The 20553-nt window shown below is 39.5% G+C and overlaps 1 protein-coding gene, 1 long non-coding RNA gene and 1 pseudogene across 2 annotated transcripts in view; 2 read left to right on the forward strand and 1 right to left on the reverse strand.

The window, feature by feature from the left end:
• LOC137234942 (nuclear factor 1 X-type-like) overlaps positions 1-20553 on the reverse strand; it is a 2160399-nt gene that overhangs the window by 457181 nt on the left and 1682665 nt on the right. The window lies entirely within an intron of this gene.
• LOC137234284 (uncharacterized) lies at positions 1831-14367 on the forward strand. Its single transcript, XR_010947764.1, has 3 exons — positions 1831-1864; positions 2153-2381; positions 14249-14367. It is a non-coding gene; the product is annotated as an uncharacterized lncRNA (long non-coding RNA).
• LOC137234428 (DNA repair endonuclease XPF-like) lies at positions 10697-13415 on the forward strand (annotated as a pseudogene).

A 20553-nucleotide genomic window follows, 5' to 3' on the forward strand; every position in this document is an offset into this window, starting at 1 on the left:
TAATAAAATTAGGTACACAAATTTTCCTAATAGCAGGAAATATTGCTGGAAAAAATGGACGAGACAGGTTAAATATCACGGCCACCTTTATATAAAAGATTTTTAAAAGGGTCGTAGACGAAATAATAATCTATATCTTTGCCAAAAAAAAGCTTTGTATTAACAGAATTTTACTTTCTCAATTGTATTACAACATTAAATTGGAAAACACCAAAATTTTTGAAAATGGGTGTGGGACCGCTCCTTTTTTGGCTAAGAAATTCCCAACGTTTCTGGAGCCATAACTTGACGAACAACTTGATATTTAACAGGAAATATTTTCAGTAAAAATGGATTAAATCGGTAAAATCGCCTTCTTTTATATATACGATTTTGTAAAAGTGCGTAGATGCAGGTAATAAGCTATTTCTAGTAAAAGTTGGAAAATTTCGTTAATAACCCTGCCCTTTTTTTATAATAACGCTTTTTAGTACAATGGCACTTATGTGTTTATGTTTATTGTTCTGTTGTATCTTTATTTTAAAATAGACAGTAGGGAAATCCCCATATCTGAAGGAAAACTGCATTATTACCCGCTCAAGGTCATTGGTGTTAGCCTCTGTATCCTTTTTGCTTCTTTTAAACGAAAATTAGTTCAGAATAGAACCAGTATTATTGCGCAGTCTTGTAACGCTATTAAGCACACAAAACAAACAACAACAGCATTTAAATTGTACAGCTGGGTATGTAATGTGCGGTTTCACCCGAACTTAGTCTCCCTTATTTTTATACCTTTCATGAAATGGTATATTAATTTCGTCACGAAACCCAAAATTGTAAGTCCCTAAAGGAAAATAGATAGACCCACCATTAAGTATACCGAAATAATCAGGATGAAGAGCTGAGTTGATTTAGCCATGTCGTCTGTCGGTTTTTTTAAATACGTGATTCGCAGTCATAGCTTTACATGCAGACCACAAAAAACGTGAAGCTTTGCATCCTCACACAAAGCACCTACCTATTTTTATACCTTTCATGAAAATGAAATGGTATATTAATTTCGTCACGAAACCCAAAATTGTAAGTCCCTAAAGGAAAATAGATAGACCCACCATTAAGTATACCGAAATAATCAGGATGAAGAGCTGAGTTGATTTAGCCATGTCCGTCTGTCCGTCTGTGTGTTTGTATGCAAACTAGTCCCTCAATTTTTGAGATATCTTGATAAAATTTGGTGAGCGGGTGTATTTGGGTGTCCGATTAGACATTTGTCGGAACCGGCCGGATCGGACCACTATAGCATATATCCTCCATACAACCGATTTTTCAGAAAAAGAGGATTTTTGTAATATCATACTCAATTTAACAGATTGAAGCTTCAAGCTTCACCATATACTTTCGTATATTGCACATATTGTTGCCTGAAAAAATTGATGAGATCGGTTGTATAGTATATATCCCCCACAACCGTTTGTTCAGATAAGAAACTTTTCGTAATTATTTTACGAGCTAGAGGCTTCATATTTCAACGAATGCTTACCTATATAGCATATATTGCTGTCTGAAAAAATAATAAAGATGTTTAGGCCACAGGCCTAAATATATCTCCCCCCCCCCCCCCCCCCTCGTAACATAACTTTCTTTTGTTATTTTCTTTCGTTACTACCACCCACATATTCTTGTGATCACTATACACACAGGCATGTGTGAGTGGTAGTACGTATGTATCCTAGATTTTTACCGCTGTGAGCCCGCGGTGCGGCAACTTTGTTGCCGGGAAACCCAACGAAGGAGCTGTATCGTGGGTTCATCGGCTCATGTAGCAAAGAGTCTTGTCCTCTTTTAATCCAGCAGCCAGCAAAGGAACACGTAATCGCCCGTTCACGTAATTTCAGCTTTTCAAAATTATTATCACATATATATCATTTTCCACAACATTTGTTAAACCTTTTCTTAACACTTGTTGTATTTATATAAATAAAAGCACTTTGTGAATTCTTTTTATTAATACGAAATCTTTTTGGTGTTTTTATTTTCTTCCCCCTTTTTTCGCCTTAACTATTATTTAACAAATACGTGGGTGCGCGCCGTTGCCACCACGCATTTGTTCATGGTCCTTACCGCGCCGGTAAAGAGAACCAGTCACACAATTACAGTCCACTCAACTCTCTAGGCATTAAAGCAAGGAAGCATACCAAACTCGTGAGAATACACAGGAAAAACCAAAAATTTCAACAACAAATATCAGCAATTGTCCATGGTGATACAATTTTCTTGGTGATACCAGCGATTTTATATTCGAAACAACAACAACTGATACATTTTTGGTGGTACCTTTTGGAAACATCCAACAACAATATTTAAATCACATTCGATTATCCGGATCAACACTTTGATAAAAGGTACGTGGTTTAAAAATATTCCGTGCTAGGTAGGGTTTTCTTTTAATTTCACTTTTACTAAAATTTCAAAATAAAATTAAAAATTACAAAGTGGCTCTTTATATTAAACAGTGCAAGTGATTTGAGAAGTCTTATTTTGTGCAAAAATAGGACAAAAGGCGCTTAACGCAGTTATTTAAAGTTTGTGCAACACGCCTTGTGACTATCCGGAACAATCCCCCACCAGCGGTAAGATTTTCCGGACACAGCTCAACGTAGCACAACACTGCTCTAAAAGATTAACATAACCTCAAACACCGCTTTGCGCCACTTTTCTATTTTCACATTTGCAGGATTTATCTGAAAAAATTCATTTAATCCACAGCACAAAAATTCCATTTGTTAAGGTTACTTATTCAGAAACCTGTAAATTTAATTTAGGCGCACATTTAATCAAATAAAATTTTTTCTCACATACAAATCACTTGCACTTATTTACACGGGCAATACGTTTGCAATTTAGTTTGTTGCTATAGCACAAAGTGCACTTAGTGTAATACACACATATGGTTGTTGTTGTTTGGGTGGCCAATACCATTATTCCTGGCACAATTATTTGAAGAATTATTATTCTCCCTTGCGGCAATATACAAATCGGTTTTGACTGATCTAATTTGGTTATATAAAAGTTCACATTCCTTGGTTAAATTACCAAAAAGTCCATAACAAGCGTACATATATTTTTTTCTTCTTCCACTGACACCATTTTTGCACTAGCCTTTACTTATTGGCTTAGACAATTCATTAGCAATTCTGCATTAGCACTTTCCTTAACATTTACGTGGGTGCGCGCCGTTTCCACCACGAAATTGTACTTATCCCACTTGGCACATAAGCCTCTGTACAGTCCTTTTCACGTTAGCCATAACTTATCGGCTTACACAATCAATTGGTAAATTTGTGCATACATACGCATACACCAAATACTTTCACTTGTCACATTATCACTTCCAAGTTCTGTCCTTTGGCGAAATTTTTCACTCACTACTCTCTGCAAAGGAAATTTCTGTATAAACTTTTGGGTTTTTATTTTTATCCACAATGGAGACCTATACACGCCAAGCAGATGCAGTGACGGAGTATGAAAATGACTTCAACGACATGTCACCTTCACAACACAGCAAACACTCCCTAATATACCAAAGGGATGAGTTAAAAACTCTGTGGGAAGCTACGAAGGTGACATACGAAAAGCTCTTAGGTTCATCAGAGCTTGATTCAAAGGACTTATCGGCTATCAAGAAGAAGCATAAAATGTGCTATTTCAGCTTCCTAAAGTGTCAGGCGGCAATAGCTGAGCTTTTGGAAAATTTTAAAAAGAAAGATAAGAAAGTAGATGTCTCAGATAATATGGAATATCATGTGCGCCTGCCAGCATGTGATACGGATATTTTCAAAGGTGACTATATTTCATGGCCGTCTTTTAGGGACATGTTCACTGCCATATATATTAATAATAGTAAACTCCATGCAGTGCAAAAACTATACTATTTAAGGCAAAAAACTCAAGGGGAGGCCAAAGAGATAGTGGAACGGTGTTCCTTAACAACAGACGGTTTCGATACAGCGTGGAAAAATTTATGTGACCGATACGAAAACAAACGTATCTTGGTCAATGCCCAATTAAAAATTCTTTTTAGTTTAAAAGCAGTTGAGAGCGAATGCGGTAGCTCCATTAAAAAACTGCAACGGGAAATAAACAATTGTATCTCAGCGCTTCAATGTCACAAGATTGACATATCAAACTGGGATGCAATTGTAACGTATTTGTGCTCCACAAAACTGCCAGAAACCACACTGGCTCTATGGGAACAAACCATAGAAAATAAAACAGAAATTTCAAAATGGGCAGATATAGATAAATTCTTATCCAGCAGATTCCAAACGTTGGAAACTGTCGTAGATATAAGAGGGGATACGGTTTCAAAACCCTCTAAGCCACATGCTTCTCGTTCCTCGGCAGATACATCGTCGAAACGATTAGGGTCCTACCAGGCAAGTGCAACAGTAGCCAAACCTACGTGTAAGATGTGCAAAAGTCCTGCACATCGAATATCAAAGTGTGAAAAGTTCTTACGTTTAACACCCAATAAACGGTTTGAACAAATTAAGAGCAGCAGTGGGTGTATAAACTGCCTTTCTGCTGGCCATTCGGTGACAAAGTGCACCAGTCAAATGAACTGTGCCACATGTCATTCAGAATCGAATCAGCCAAAACCAACAAATACTCCTGACACTATCGGAGCATCTACCTCACGGGAAGCTCAAATACGACGCAATGCTGAAAGAGAAAACGCTCCGATTAATAATGTGAACTCATGTTTCGCAAACACAAATAAAGGGGTATTACTAGGGACAGCTCAGGTCAATATTCATTTTAATGGTGTTGACTATTCGGCGAGAGCCCTAATAGACTCGGGATCGGAATGTTCATTCATTACCGAGAAACTAAAGCGCAGAATTAATCTGCCATCCAAACACCTGCATGCCCAAGTTTCGGGCATCAATAATACAATGTCTGCACAAGTAAAAGAAGCATGCAACATACAACTGCGGTCACCAACCGACCCATTAATCAATATCAATACGATCATGCTGGTTTTATCACAACTGACAGGGAATCTTCCAACTTGCCAAATAAACGCAATGACTAGGCAAGCATTCCCTGACTTAGTACTGGCTGACAAACGACTCTTTGTCAATGAGCCAGTCGATCTAATTCTGGGCGGAGACATATACCCCCAAATTATGTTAGGCGGCATTAAGAAAAATGTGCTAAACACATTAATAGCACAGGAAACGGTGTTCGGCTGGATTTTGACAGGCCGTACCGATGCGGTTGATTCAAATAAAACCTTAGTTTCATATTTCAATGAGGTCACTTTAGATAAACAATTGGCGGCTTTCTGGGAGATAGAGGAAATTCCAAAGAAGAGGAGCATCAATAAAGATGATACTTACTGCGAGGAGCTCTACAAATCCACAACAGTTCGGAACAACGATGTCAAATACGTAGTCTCCTTACCCTTTACGAAAGAATTTAGCCTAGGCCCCTCATTAAGAAGTGCGTGTTCTCAATTTTATCGCAACGAGACACGACTTGCGAAAAACCCAGTCCTTCAAACGGAATACAATAGAGTTGTATCCGAATATGAAACTTTAGGGCACATGAAACAAATAGGAAATATTTCGCCAGACTCAAATGACTGTTACTTCCTACCTCACCATGCTGTTATAAAGGAGGGAAGTACAACGACAAAAGTCAGAGTCGTATTTAATGCATCTTGTCCTACCACTAATGGCAAAAGTCTTAATGATGCCTTATATCCAGGTCCGATTCTTCAATCCGACCTGACAGTTCTTATACTACGTTGGCGGCTGTTCAAATACGTATTTAACAGCGACATAGAAAAAATGTATCGCCAAATATGGGTAAATGAAGACCAAACAAAATATCAGCGAATCATATTTCGCAAATGCCACAAAAACCCAATTAACATTTATGAAACGGTAACCTTTGGGGTTAATTGTGCTCCGTATCTTGCGATTCGGACACTACACCAACTGGCTGATGACGTGGAGACATCGCATCCAATGGCAGCAGATATCCTGCGGAATTGCATGTACGTTGATGACGTACTCGCCGGTGGACACAACATCGAAATTGCAATCAAGGCAAGGGACGAAATATCATTGGCATTGCAATCGGCGGGTTTCCCATTGCGAAAATGGACGCCCAACTGCAAGAAAATCCTACAGGGTATACCGAAGCAACACCTATTAAGCGAGGATTTTCTTGAGTTTGAAGACATCAGCATGGTAAAAGCACTCGGTATCAGGTGGAACGCCCATTTCGACTACTTTTACTTCACAGCGAAACCCTTTGACAATAACCACGCCGTAACAAAAAGGTCAATACTTTCTGCGATCGCAAAACTTTTCGACCCTCTTGGCTGGCTGGCACCAGTCGTAATTGTAGCCAAAATAATAATGCAAAATATTTGGTTGGAAGGGACAGGCTGGGATGAAGATGTGTCTGAAACTACTCTACATCGGTGGCAATCATTCATGACGGACTACGAAAAGATCAACGATATACGCATACCGCGATGGGTTCACTACACATTGAAGGACAATGTCGAAATACATGGATTCAGCGATGCCTTGGAAAAAGCATATGCCGCCACTGTTTTCCTGAGGGTACAAACAAAGGATCAAGTCTTCACCAACCTGTTGATGGCCAAAACGAGAGTAGCCCCGGTCAAAACCATATCATTGCCACGACTGGAACTCTGCGGCGCAGTTCTACTTGCAGAAATTATCGAGTCGGCCATAGAAAATATGCACCTTTCAAACATTAAAGTAACCCTTTGGACAGATTCGACTATAGTACGGGCATGGATCCGAAAACAACCATGTTCGTGGTCAACGTTTGTGGCACATCGAATAACGAAAATCATCGACAAAGTTGGAGACAAAGTATGGCGGCATGTAGACTCTGCGTCAAACCCTGCAGATTTGGCGAGCAGAGGCCTCCTCGCTTCGGATCTATTCGACAATTCTTTGTGGTGGCAGGGACCTTCTTGATTACAAGAAGACAACGAAAATTGGCCAACACAAGAAGAAGATTACAATACGAATATGGAGGAAAAGAGGGTGAAAGTTCATACAACTTCGGTCAAAAATAACTTTGATATTCTAGATAGGTTTTCCGATTTACCAAGGGCTTTGCGGGTTATATCCTATATTCTTCGGTTTTTCAAGAATACGCACCCAAAAACTAAAGCCTCCTTCAAAAGGGATTCTCATTCGATAGCTCCTGACGAAATAGAAAAAACAACACGAAGATTGATAACAATATGCCAGAGGCAACATTATCAAGAAGAGTACGCAAACTTGAAGTCAGGAGATCTAATAAATGGGAAGAGTGAGATTTTACCCCTGAACCCATATATAGATGAAGAAGGCATCATTCGAACTGGGGGGCGGACTGGGGCATCGAAAGACATGTCCCATAATGAAAGTCATCCCATTATTCTTCCTTATACTTGCAGGTTATCCAGACTTATAGTCCAATCCTCTCATGAGACCACCCTGCATGGAGGGAACCAGCTGATGCTACGTCATATCCGCACTCAGTACTGGATCCCACGCGTTAAAGTCATGATAAGGTCGGTTATCCACAACTGTAAGGTCTGCACTATTTACAGGAAGCGGACACAAACGCAACTTATGGGGATCCCTCCGAAAGAGCGCACCACGTTTACTAGGGCCTTCACTAACACTGGGGTAGATTTCGCGGGACCATTCGATATAAAATCCTACCGAGGGAGGGGATGTCGAATTTCAAAAGGATACGTTTGCCTGTTCGTCTGCTTTTCGACGAAAGCCATCCATCTGGAAGCAACAAACGACCTTAGTACCGGGTCCTTCCTAGCTGCCTTCGCCAGATTTGTATCCAGACGAGGCTGTCCGAAAAACGTTTACTCCGACAATGGTACTAACTTTGTCGGAGCTTCGCGATCGTTACGATCTGAGTTTGAAGCATTTCTGCGTGAAGCAAGGGACGGAACATTGAATAAATATAGCCATCACACTTTAGAATGGCATTTTATAGCGCCAAGCGCTCCTCACATGGGAGGTTTGTGGGAAGCGGGGGTAAAAAGTTTTAAGACACACTTTAAAAAGATCGCGTCCGACCATAAATATACTTTAGAAGAGTTTACAACCCTCTTATGTCGAATTGAGGCCTGCCTCAACTCGAGACCTCTAAGTCCGTCATCTAACGACCCTTCCGACCTGGAGCCGCTTACTCCAGGCCATTTTCTCGTAGGCGGGCATCTTTTAGCTCCACCTGAACCCGATTGTAGTGAAAACCCTGCCTCAATTGTAAACCGATGGCAAAAGATGAAAGCCCTTCATCAAACCTTTTGCAAAAGATGGAAATCAGAATATCTCACCGAGATCCAGAAACGGTATAAATGGAAACATCCACAATCCAACTTAAAACCCGGGGACCTAGTCGTCATCAAGGAGGATAACCTACAACCGAACGAGTGGAAAATGGGGAGAGTCGTCAACACACACCCAGGTTCCGATAACCGTGTACGTGTTGTTGACGTTCATACAATGAAGGGACAAATTACGAGACCAATCGCGAATTTGGTACTACTTCCGCCCAACGACAAGGAAAATGAACTTTAATAGTCCATATCCCTTTATTCCAAATAACCCAGTTCTCGTTCATCCCGAACGAGGCCAACACACCGATAACCCTGCTCTCATTCCCCTGAACAAGGCCAACATACCCTAACGCAGACTCACTATCTGCCACAGAATACAATTGAATTAGCAATCACACCCCAAACATCAATTGCCATATGAACCACACATTCAAACTTAAAAGTATTTTCGAATATAAAATTAAGGTACACGTCGTAAAGGTTTAAAAGTGTGTTTAACAAGCCGGTCCAATAAAACCGCACGGCGTTCCTTGCCCTAACCCAAATAAGCATGCGTTGCGACAATGTAAAGCATGTGTGAAAACGTCGAATCTAAATGTCACGCAGAACAAAAATTGGAAATCGAGTTAGGTTTTCACGCAGCAAATTCAACTTGGGTTGCTCTCATATAACTTGTATGTACATGAGACATTTTTTGACAGAAAATTACTTGCGTGCGTTTATATTGGTTTGGCTGTAAGAAACACAAGGTGGTGTTCTGAATAGCAATCCGGCCTGTTCTGGATTCCGACTCGCTTTGAAAGGTCAGGCGGGGTTGATTCCGAGTCGATTTCTTTTTGGTGTTCTCAGTTCCGATTTAAACAAATCGATTCGAAGCTGATTTCGTATCGTTTTCATATCGAGTCGATAATAAAGCGAAACAGCTGTTTTTATTTATTTTGGTTTTAGTTAAATTAAAATTGTGCAAAAATTTTAAAAAATGCCAGCACCAATGCTTTTCGGAAATGCAGAGGCAACAAGACAATTGCAATTTTGCATAAAAAACGCTAAATAATCGATCGATCGAAATTGAGAGCACGTCGGCTTGCTTTCGACCAGAATCGCTTTGCTTGGGTGGGACAATTCTTGATAGGAGTTTTCAAATTAAGATTTATTATACTAAATAAACAAATAGTCCAGCAAAACGTTGTAATAAATCTTCCAAATAAAATGAATAATTTAATAAAACTTATTTGTGGGGAAAATAATGTAATGATCTGTGCTTAATGGGCTAAATACTTTCGATTCCGGAGAACACGTCCGAATAACTTAAATCCCAATTTGAATATCCTAATATTTTCCACATAAGACGATTAAAAGCGGAACATTAAACCAAAATAAAGTGACTAACACAAAAGGGTATTAACTCAGATTTCTGCACACTATCCTTTATGTGCATTGCATTCCAACCAAAGAAATTTCGCAAACTATTTGGAACATACTAGAACCGGGAGATTTGGGTGTTGAAGTATTAAGCATCAAAATCAACATTTCAGACGCTATTTTATAGTTAAGCAAATAAAATGCATTTTCAAACCCTACTCATACGTACATCTATCTTCAACTTAAGTATGCTTTGAGAATCATTTCAAGAGAGTAGCTAAACCCCTGGAGCCTACTAAAGAATTTGGCATCGCTGACTTCGTTTATTCTTTCAGTAAATCGGGATAAGGAATTTTTGAAAAGAAGAAAAGCTGCACCCATCTCGGGTAACTTAACAACTTGAGGTCAATTTGAAGCATGCCCGACTTGGGCCATTTTATTTAAATTCATGGTTCTTTTCTAATTTTTGGAAAAAAGTTATGCGTAGAGAGCATGTAAAAGGCAAGAAATCAACAAATTAATCTGGCTCAGGATCTTTGCAACGAGATGATGGCGTATCTGACCAACATTATGGCTCATTACCGCGAGAGATTTCGAATCGTCATTTACTACTACTCACCTGAACGATATCCATATAATAGCGTCCCTCTTCAACCGCTCCTTGTATTTCATAATGCAGCGCTGCAGCTTCTGACGTTGGTACGTTGCCATCGTCGGGCAATAGCGAAAGAGTTGTATGAGTTAGCCATGTTGATTACACAATCTTCCCTCAGAAAAAAAGAATATAATTATATTAATAAGCCTTCAGTACCTCCAAGATGTAATTTTATACACACCTACGCTTCCTTTGTGTGATATCCACCGGCAAATGTAGGACAGACTCGGCTCTATCGACACCCGCTACCTCCGGTTCTAGCGCGCGTTGTCCTGGTCGGCACTTAGATATAAAGAATGTTTAGCAGCACAACTTGCAACAGCACCTTATCAATTGTCAATGGTTATGAGCGTTTTGCCGGTATAGCAAGCCGTTTTTAAGTGCCCAAAGTTTCGCCTTCGTATGACGTATGCCAAAGCGGTGGCATATAGAAAAGTGGTGAAAGATCGCTTGACGATAGAAAGCTGACGATTAAGTTATTGAGTTCGGTTGAGCAATGTAAATTCAGTCGTGGAACTTGTTTTCGACAGCGCTCCATTATGTGCAAGATTTTGGACTAAAATAGAAACCAAATTGCTCTTGAGTTCAAAATTGCCGGTGTAATAAAAGAGGTTAGCAAATCTTACAACATTACAAATCAAGAGGAATCTGGATTCCAAGACGATGATGAAACTTTAGCAAATATCATGACCGCTGAAGAATACCTCCAACATAAGGATATATGTACAAAGGATCGAGTATGGACAGCTGATATTTTTTTTGGATATGGTGAACTCTGATGGTTTGCTAGTTTGCGCAAAGGGTTTGCACTACGATAGCGTACTTACAAATATATTAAAAGTGTACAGCGATCCAGGCAATTTAGTGCTTGTAATGAATTGTTCAGATTGGGAGGAGCATTATTATAAATCTAAATTGGAACAGAAATATGTACATGAAGTAGCGTACACAGTTACGGACAGAGAACGCGTTTACTTGGAAGAAGGCATTCAATTCATAGGCACACGAATTCTAGGGGTTGATCTTTTAAAGCGTCGTTCACCCAGTGAGCTAATAACGGGCATCGTTGTGCTACGCGCACACACCATTATTGAATCCTGTCAAGAAGCATTTGCTTTGCGTCTTGTATCGTATGAGTAATAAAACTGGTTTTATAAAGCATTTTCCAACAGCGCCGAAGCTTTCACAAGTGGATTTAGTCATATTGAGTGCACTATGCGTAATCTGTGTGTAAAACAATTAGTTATTTGGACGAGTTTTCGTGCTATTGTACAACAATCACTGAAGCCTCATGAGGCACAAACTATTGAGTTGTTCCCATGACGCTAATACAAACACATCTGCTTAATATAATGAATTGTTAGTGCGTGAAATTAAGCGTATAAACAGACCGGAAGATTTGGAAGAGATCACAGTAGAGAATTGTATAACAAAAAATTTCATAATATACAGCAAGCGTAACTGGATTGTATTTGGCATCAATTGAATTCGCAGACTACATTGATAGTAGGTGATTTGAAAATTTTACGCAATCTTATGATTTCCAATACATATCATGATGCAGTGGCCGCGTATGCACTAACCAAACGTTATCACACTACAGAGTATGCGCTTCGTAATTCGGGTTGGACGTTTTTAGATTCAGCTGAGCAAATATTCAATTTAACCAGAGAGCGCGTTTACAATGCACAAGGTGAGTTTGAACATGAACCCTATCCCAAATGGAAATTTTAGCTGAAATACTCAAAGTTGAAATACCGGGCGATATGAAACGTTCACGTCCCGACTGCGTAAGTGCCACCCAAAGTCGTAATACTTTGTCATGATACACGTACCTGCCTTCAATTGCGTCTATTTCTCACACAAGGTGGTGAACGCTTTCTCTTATTTGCTGCAAGGCAGCATGAGATACCAATCGGTAAACTAGCTGATTGCTATAAGTTAAGGAAATGGTAAATGCGCTAACGCAATTTGAGAAAACTCTCAGCGGCAAAAACACAAGCACACAAAAGAGGAATAGCACTCAACCAAATGCGAAAGAGAATGACGTTCTAAAGAATGAAGCTTCGGACTCAGAACAAAGCACCCCTATGGATGAGCTGACGCAGCTGTTGACTGATGCTAATGGTAATGAAGATCTTGCAGCAAAATATTTTCAAGAAAGTTATATGCTAACTATTACACAATTAAGTGATGCTGACGAAACTTTAACTTATGCTGGCGCCGATGCAAATGCAAGCGGGGCTACGGAGACCTCTATTATGGATACCTCGGTTTCGAGCCATTTCCACAGCTAGAACACCTGGATATAACTGCGGCTGTGGCGGCACGTAAACAACCACTAATCTGCATACAAACATTCAAACCAGAACGAGAGGGTGTTATGTCACTCGATCGCATACTCGATGAAATACAACCACAGTATGTTATAATGTATCATTGTAATGTGGCCGCAATAAGACAATTGGAAAGATGGGAAGCGCGTCAACGGCGCGCTCCGAATGATCGGACGCATGTATCCTTCCCTTTACATGCGCACACCGTAGAAGAACAATCGTATTTGACTAGCTGGCGACGTGAGAAGCAAGCATTTAGAATGATTATTAAAACGAAGCGTGTAATGGTTATACCAGAGTACCAAGATGGCAAAACAGATGAAGCTTTCATGTTGTATAGAACCTATGCAGAAACTGAAGGCGTGGACGCGGCTAATGCGGCTAGTCGTGAAGCAGGCGGTCAAGCGAGCCTCATACCTTTTGTTTCAGAAATTATCGTAGATATGCGTGAATTCCGTTCTGATTTGCCATGTTTAATACATAAACGAGGCATGGAGGTGCAACAAGTTACTATCACGATTGGCGACTATATACTCACACAGATATTTGTGTTGAACGTAAATCAATCTCCGACTTAATTGGTTCACTAAATCCCGGACGCTTATACAATCAATGTGCACAACTGCAACGTTATTCTGCCAAACCAATAGAAAGCAAAAATATATTTTCTTGGGAGTAATATAAAGCCAACATATTTTCGTGTCGAATTGAATGGCACAAATAATCCCAATATGCTATATATAATTCGAAAAAGCCGTTTATACATATTTCCATGAAGCGAAAATCTGGAAAGAAAAGAAGAAACTCAATTAATTAATAAAAATATAACCAAGTCTATGAGTGTACTCACCGCCGCGTGTTAAATGAATGACATTTTTTTCATTCAGGAAATGGAAGAGCGACATCTGCTAGTCAAAATCTCTACACTCCATTTCTGACTGTCAATGCACTGTGTTACCGACATTATGCCTTACGCGTTGCTACACGCAACACATGTCGCGTATTACATATCTCGATCAATCATTCATTTGGTCGAGATTTAAAATACTTAATTCCACGAATCTCAACATTATCGACAATACACCTCAAAAATAATGTTGAGTGGTGGAAGTGATACTCTGTAATACCTTTTCAGCCTAGTTTCTAACCGTTCCGTGTGGTGGCAGGCCACTTGTTGTGAAAACAAAGTTCACCACAATTCAAAAATAACTTGTTAGGACTACTTCGGCGACATCTACCGACATAAAATAAATTATAAAATGTACTAAATGCGCTAAAGCAACAGCCACATCGCATGGATGCGTGCGAAATTTGTTTTTTCTTCCTTTCCTTGCGCGCATAAGTATTTACTAATGGCCTTTAATTTTTTATTTCAATTAAATTTTATTTCAATAAAATTTTTTTTTTTCTTCTGCGAAAATATATTAGAGATAATTTTTTTGTTTACGCCATCCAAACAACATTCCGCCAACCTCAATTTGGGCATGATCAATGATACCAATATTCTTTCAGATCATGACCCGTTACCAAACCTTATTGGCCAAGTCAGAGGGAGGCGCAAAACGTTTCGACGTTGCTTGCCAGCTCTGCGGCAGGGATCATAGCCTTAGGATCTGTGCCGAATATCGAAAAAAATCCTCCGAAGAGAGGTTGCGGGCAGTACTTCTGCATAAGTATTGTCCAAACTGTCTGTCGCCCTTTCACCGCATGGACAAATGTAACAGCAAGTATCGCTGCAAGAGGTGCCAAGAGAAGCACCACACCACGCTTCATTTAGATGAGCGTCGAGCAGTATGCGACGAGACGACCACAAACGGCGAAGACAACACGTCCGACGACGCGTTGTCAATCAACCTCTCGGGACCGGCTAAATCCTGGGCTCAGCAGGTGGAAGAAGAAGAGATGGAAGAAGAAAGAGATAGAGCGGAAAAAGAGCATGCGAAAGCGGAAATGAGGTCGTCAACGAGCAGAAATGGAATGCGCAGTTTCCGACCGCTGTTGCAGCACGAACGAAGGGCGGAGGAAGAGAAAAAAGCTCGAAACCAACAAAATAATTGGCGGCACCGTGCGGCCGGACCCCATCGAAACTCAGCTAAATCGTCCAAACTCGCAAGGCAGCAACGGCGAAAGAAATCGACGCCATACTCTCTTGAAGCCCAAAATACAATGAAGCTAACGCGCGACACGCCGGAAGGCTTCCGGACAGGGCGGCTGCTCAAGGCTACACCATCGCCCATCATGCGGCCTTTCGTGCCCATTGCGCCGACGGCCATCGTACGAATCGAATCGCGCGGGCATTTACACCTGGTTCGGGCCATTATTGATCCCTGCGCCACCAGCACGATCGTCGATGCGGAGCTGGTACGCGACTTACAATTGGAGCGCCAAGGGCATGGACAATGCACCCTCATACTGCGCGGCAAATTCGGAGCGTCGACGCGCATAACAACCCAAGCAGCCGTCGTCGAAAGCCATTTCCGTTTGAGTCCACCGTCCAATGTGGACCCCAAGATTGCCGCGCCCTTTGAGTTCATGCGGCTGGCGGATCCGCAATTCTACCGCTCATCACCGATACGGCTTACACTCGGCGCTGACATTTACGCCGAAATGATGGTGAGCGGTACACCAGCATCGACAGTTGGCGGCCTCCTAACCCAACCGACCGTGTTCGGGTTGGTGGTCTCGGGAGCCTGCCAAAAATAAATATCCGACTTTCACGCCTCACACATGCGCCATCTTATATATATTTAAGTAAATATGCACGGAATTTAAAACCACGTACGTATATCTAATAACTTCTTTTCTTTTTCCACAGGAGAGCGACACGTGAGGTCAACTATCTGGCGTGCAGTGCTTGCAGTCCGCATCTGCACTGCCTTCTCTCGTTACAGCGCCTTACTGGACGATCACGTGGCATCCCTTTTTTTAATTTTTTCTTTGTTGCTTACGGCAAGGGGGCCGGTATGTTTAGGCCACAGGCCTAAATATATCTCCCCCCCCCCCCCCCCCCCTCGTAACATAACTTTCTTTGGTTATTTTCTTTCGTTACTACCACCCACATATTCTTGTGATCACTATACACACAGGCATGTGTGAGTGGTAGTACGTATGTATCCTAGATTTTTACCGCTGTGAGCCCGCGGTACGGCAACTTTGTTGCCGGGAAACCCAACGAAGGAGCTGTATCGTGGGTTCATGGGCTCATGTAGCAAAGAGTCTCGTCCTCTTTTAATCCAGCAGCCAGCAAAGGAACACGTAATCGCCCGTTCACGTAAGTTCAGCTTTTCAAAATTATTATCACATATATATCATTTTCCACAACATTTGTTAAACCTTTTCTTAACACTTGTTGTATTTATATAAATAAAAGCACTTTGCGAATTCTTTTTATTAATGCGAAATCTTTTTGGTGTCTTTATTTTCTTCCCCCTTTTTTCGCCTTAACTATTATTTAACAAATACGTGGGTGCGCCCCGTTGCCACCACGCATTTGTTCAAAAGATCTGTGGTATATATAGTATATATATGGTGGTATATATTGTATATATATATAGTATATATATATATTTTCGCAATTTTAGACCCATTTTAACAGCTAGAAGCTTCAAATTTCACCGAATGCTTATGTATATAGCATATATTGTTGTCTGAAAAAATCATAGAGATCGGTTGTATATATAGTATATATCTCATAAAACCGGTTGTTCAGATAAGAAACTTTTCGTAATTTCTACACGATTTTAACAGCTACACTCAGAAAAAAATTTCTCCCGATTGAAGAAAAATGGGAATGAAATGGCACTTAAGACATTTTTTCCTCATTCGCATGGCCAAATTTCTTCAAAATGAGGAAAAATTCTTCAAATTGAGGATTTTTTCCTCATTTTGAAGAAATTTTGGCCATGCGAAGAGGAAAAAATTTCTTAAGTGCCATTTCATTCAAGTTTTTTCTGAGTGTATAAGCTTCAAATTTAAGCGATTGCTTACGTATATAGTATACATTGTTGTGTCAAAAAATCATAGAGATCGGTGATATATATAATATATATATGATGGTATATATAGTATATATATAATACATATATATATATATATTTTGCGATTTCGGCCCCATTTTAACAGATAGAAGCTTAAAATTTCACCAAATGCTTACGTGTAATGCATATATTGATGTCTGAAAAAATCATTGAGATCGGTGGTATACATAGTATATATCTCATATAACCGATTGTTCAGATAAGAAACTTTGCGCAATTTCTGCCCCGTTTTAACAGCTAGAAGCTTCAAATTTCACCAAATGCTTACGTATATAGCATATATTGTTGTCTGAAAAAATCATAGAGATATGTGGTATATATATTATATACTCCATATAAACTGTCATTTTGCCCCTTTTTTACGGCTAGAAGCTTCAAAATTCATCAAATTTCATCAAATAGTTACGTTTACGTCATATATTTTTGAAATACGTGATTCGTAGTCATAGTTTTTACCTGAAGGCCACAAAAAACGTGAAGCTTTGCAACCTCACACAAAGTACCTACCTATTTTTTATTTTATATTTATCTTAAAAATCGTTTAGATATGTTCAAATTTCACCAAATGCTTACGCATATAGCATATATTATTGTCTAAAAAAATCATAGAGACCGGTGGTATATATAGTATATATCTCACACAACCGATTGTTCAGATAAGAAACTTTGCGCAATTTCCTCCCCATTTTAACAGATAGAAGCTTCAAATTTCACCAAATGCTTACGTATATAGTTTATATTGTTGTCTGAAAAAATGAAAGAGATCGGTGGTATACATATTATATACCCCATATAAACTCTAATTTTTGCCCATTTTTTACGGCTAGAAGGTTCAAAATTCATCAAATTTCATCAAATAATTACGTTTACGTCATATATTGTTGAAATACGTGATTCGTAGTCATAGTTTTTACACGCAGACCACAAAAAACCTGAAACTTTGCATCCTTACACAAAATACCTAGCTGTTTTTTATTTTATATTTATCTTAAAAATCATTTCGGTATGTAGGTCTGTTCACTATATATTTCTTATCTTATACATCCGATTATTCGGAGATTACGAACGGGATAAGATTAATTTTCAGCCCCATTCATGAAAGGTATGAAGTCTTCGGTACAGCCGAACACAGTCCCGTTCTTACTTGTTATACTCAGTTGAGCAGAGCTCACAGGGTATATTAACTTTGATTGTATAATGGTTGGTTGTACAGGTATAAAGGATTCGAGATAGATATAGACTTCCTCCATACATCAAAATCATCAGTATCGAAAAAAAATTCGATTGAGACATGTCCGTCCGCCCGTTAACACGTTAAATTGAGCAAATTTTGAGGTATCTTGATGAAATTTGGTATGTAGGTTCCTGGGCACTCATCTCAGACCTCTTTTTAAAATGAACGATATCGGACTTTAACCAAGCCCACTTTTTCGATATGGAAAGTTTCGAAAAATCGAAAAAGTGCGGTTACTCATTACCAATACGGATAATGCGATGAAACTTGGTAGGTGAGTTGAACTTATGACGCAGAATAGAAAACTAGTAAAATTTTGGACAATGGGCGTGGCACCGCCCACTTTTAAAAGAAGGTAATTTAGAAGTTTTGCAAGCTGTAATTTGGCAGTCGTTGAAGATATCATGATGAAATTTGGCAGGAACGTTACTCTTATTACTATATGCATGCTTAATAAAAATTAGAAAAATCGGAGAACGACCACGCATTTTTTTTAAAGTCAAATTTTAAAAGAAAAGTTAATATCTTTACAGTATATAAGTAAATTATGTAAACATTCAACTCCAGTAATGGTATGGTGAAACATAATTCAAAAATAAAAGAAATTTTCAAAATGGGCGTGGCTCCGCCCTTTTTCATTTAATTTGTCTAGGATACTTTTAATGTCATATGTCGAACAAAACATTACCAATCCTTGTGAAATTAGGTAGAGGCTTAGATTCTAGGACGATAACTGTTTTCTGTGAAAAATGGCGAAATCGGTTGAAGCCACGCCCAGTTTTTATACACAGTCGACCGTCTGTCCTTCCACTCGGCCGTTAACACGATAACTTGAGCAAAAATCGATATATATTTACTAAACTTAGTTCACCTACTTATCTGAATTTACTTTATATTGGTAAAAAATGGTCGAAATCCGACTATGACCACGCCCACTTTTTCGATATCGAAAATTACTAAAAATGAAAAAATGCCATAATTCTATATCAAATACCAAAAAAAGGATGAAGCATGTTAATTGGATTGGTCTATTGACGCAAAATATAACTTTAGAAAAAAACTTTGTAAAACGGGTGTGACAGCTACCATATTAAGTAGAAGAAAATGAAAAAGTTTTGCAGGGCGAAATCAAAAGCCCTTGGAATTTTGGAAGGATCACTGTTCGTGGTATTACATATATTAATAAATTAACGGTACCCGACAGATGATGTTCTGGGTCACCCTGGTCCACATTTTGTCTGATATCTCGAAAACGCCTTCACATATACAACTACCACCACTCCCTTTTAAAACCCTCATGAATTCCTTTAATTTGATACCCATATCGTACAAACACATTATAGAGTCACCCCTGGTCCACCTTTATGGTGATATCTCGAAAAGGCGTCCACCTATAGAACTAAGGGCCACTCCGTTTTAAAATACTAATCAGCACCTTTCGTTTGATACCCGTATTGTACAAACGCATTCTAGAGTCACCCTGGTCCACGTTTATGGCGAAATCTCGAAAAGGCGTCCTTTTACAGATGTAAGGCCTACTCCCTTTTAAAATACTCATTAACACCTTTCATTTGATACCCATAATGTACAAAAAAATTCTAGAGTCACCCCTGGTCCACCTTTATGGCGATATCTCGAAAAGGCGTCCACCTATAGAACTAAGGCCCACTCCCTTTTAAAATACATATTAACACTTTTCATTTTATACCCATATTGTACAAACGCATTCTAGAGTCACCCTGGTCCACGTTTATGGCGATATCTCGAAAAGGCGTCCGTTTACAGATTTAAGGCCTACTCCCTTTTAAAATACTCATTAACACCTTTCATTTGATACCCATAATGTACAAAAAAATTCTAGAGTCACCCCTGGTCCACCTTTATGGCGATATCTCGAAAAGGCGTCCACCTATAGAACTAAGGCCCACTCCCTTTTAAAATACACATTAACACTTTTCATTTGATACCCATATTGTACAAAAAAATTCTAGAGTCACCCCTGGTCCACCTTTATGGCGATATCTCGAAAAGGCGTCCACCTATAGAACTAAGGGCCACTCCGTTTTAAAATACTAATCAGCACCTTTCGTTTGATACCCGTATTGTACAAACGCATTCTAGAGTCACCCTGGTCCACGTTTATGGCGATATCTCGAAAAGGCGTCCTTTTACAGATTTAAGGCCTACTCCCTTTTAAAATACTCATTAACACCTTTCATTTGATACCCATAATGTACAAAAAAATTCTAGAGTCACCCCTGGTCCACCTTTATGGCGATATCTCGAAAAGGCGTCCACCTATAGAACTAAGGCCCACTCCCTTTTAAAATACACATTAACACTTTTCATTTGATACCCATATTGTACAAACGCATTCTAGAGTCACCCCTGGTCCACGTTTATGTTGATATGCCGAAAAGGCGTCCACGAATAGAACTAAGGCCCATTCCCTTTTAAAATACTTATTAACACCTTTCGTTAGATACCCATATTGTACAAAAGCATTCTAGATTCACCCCTGGTCCACCTTTATGGCAATATCTCGA

The sequence above is a fragment of the Eurosta solidaginis genome, chromosome X (genome assembly GCF_040869045.1).
Source record: "Eurosta solidaginis isolate ZX-2024a chromosome X, ASM4086904v1, whole genome shotgun sequence".
In the NCBI taxonomy this organism is placed as follows: Eukaryota; Metazoa; Arthropoda; class Insecta; order Diptera; family Tephritidae; genus Eurosta; species Eurosta solidaginis.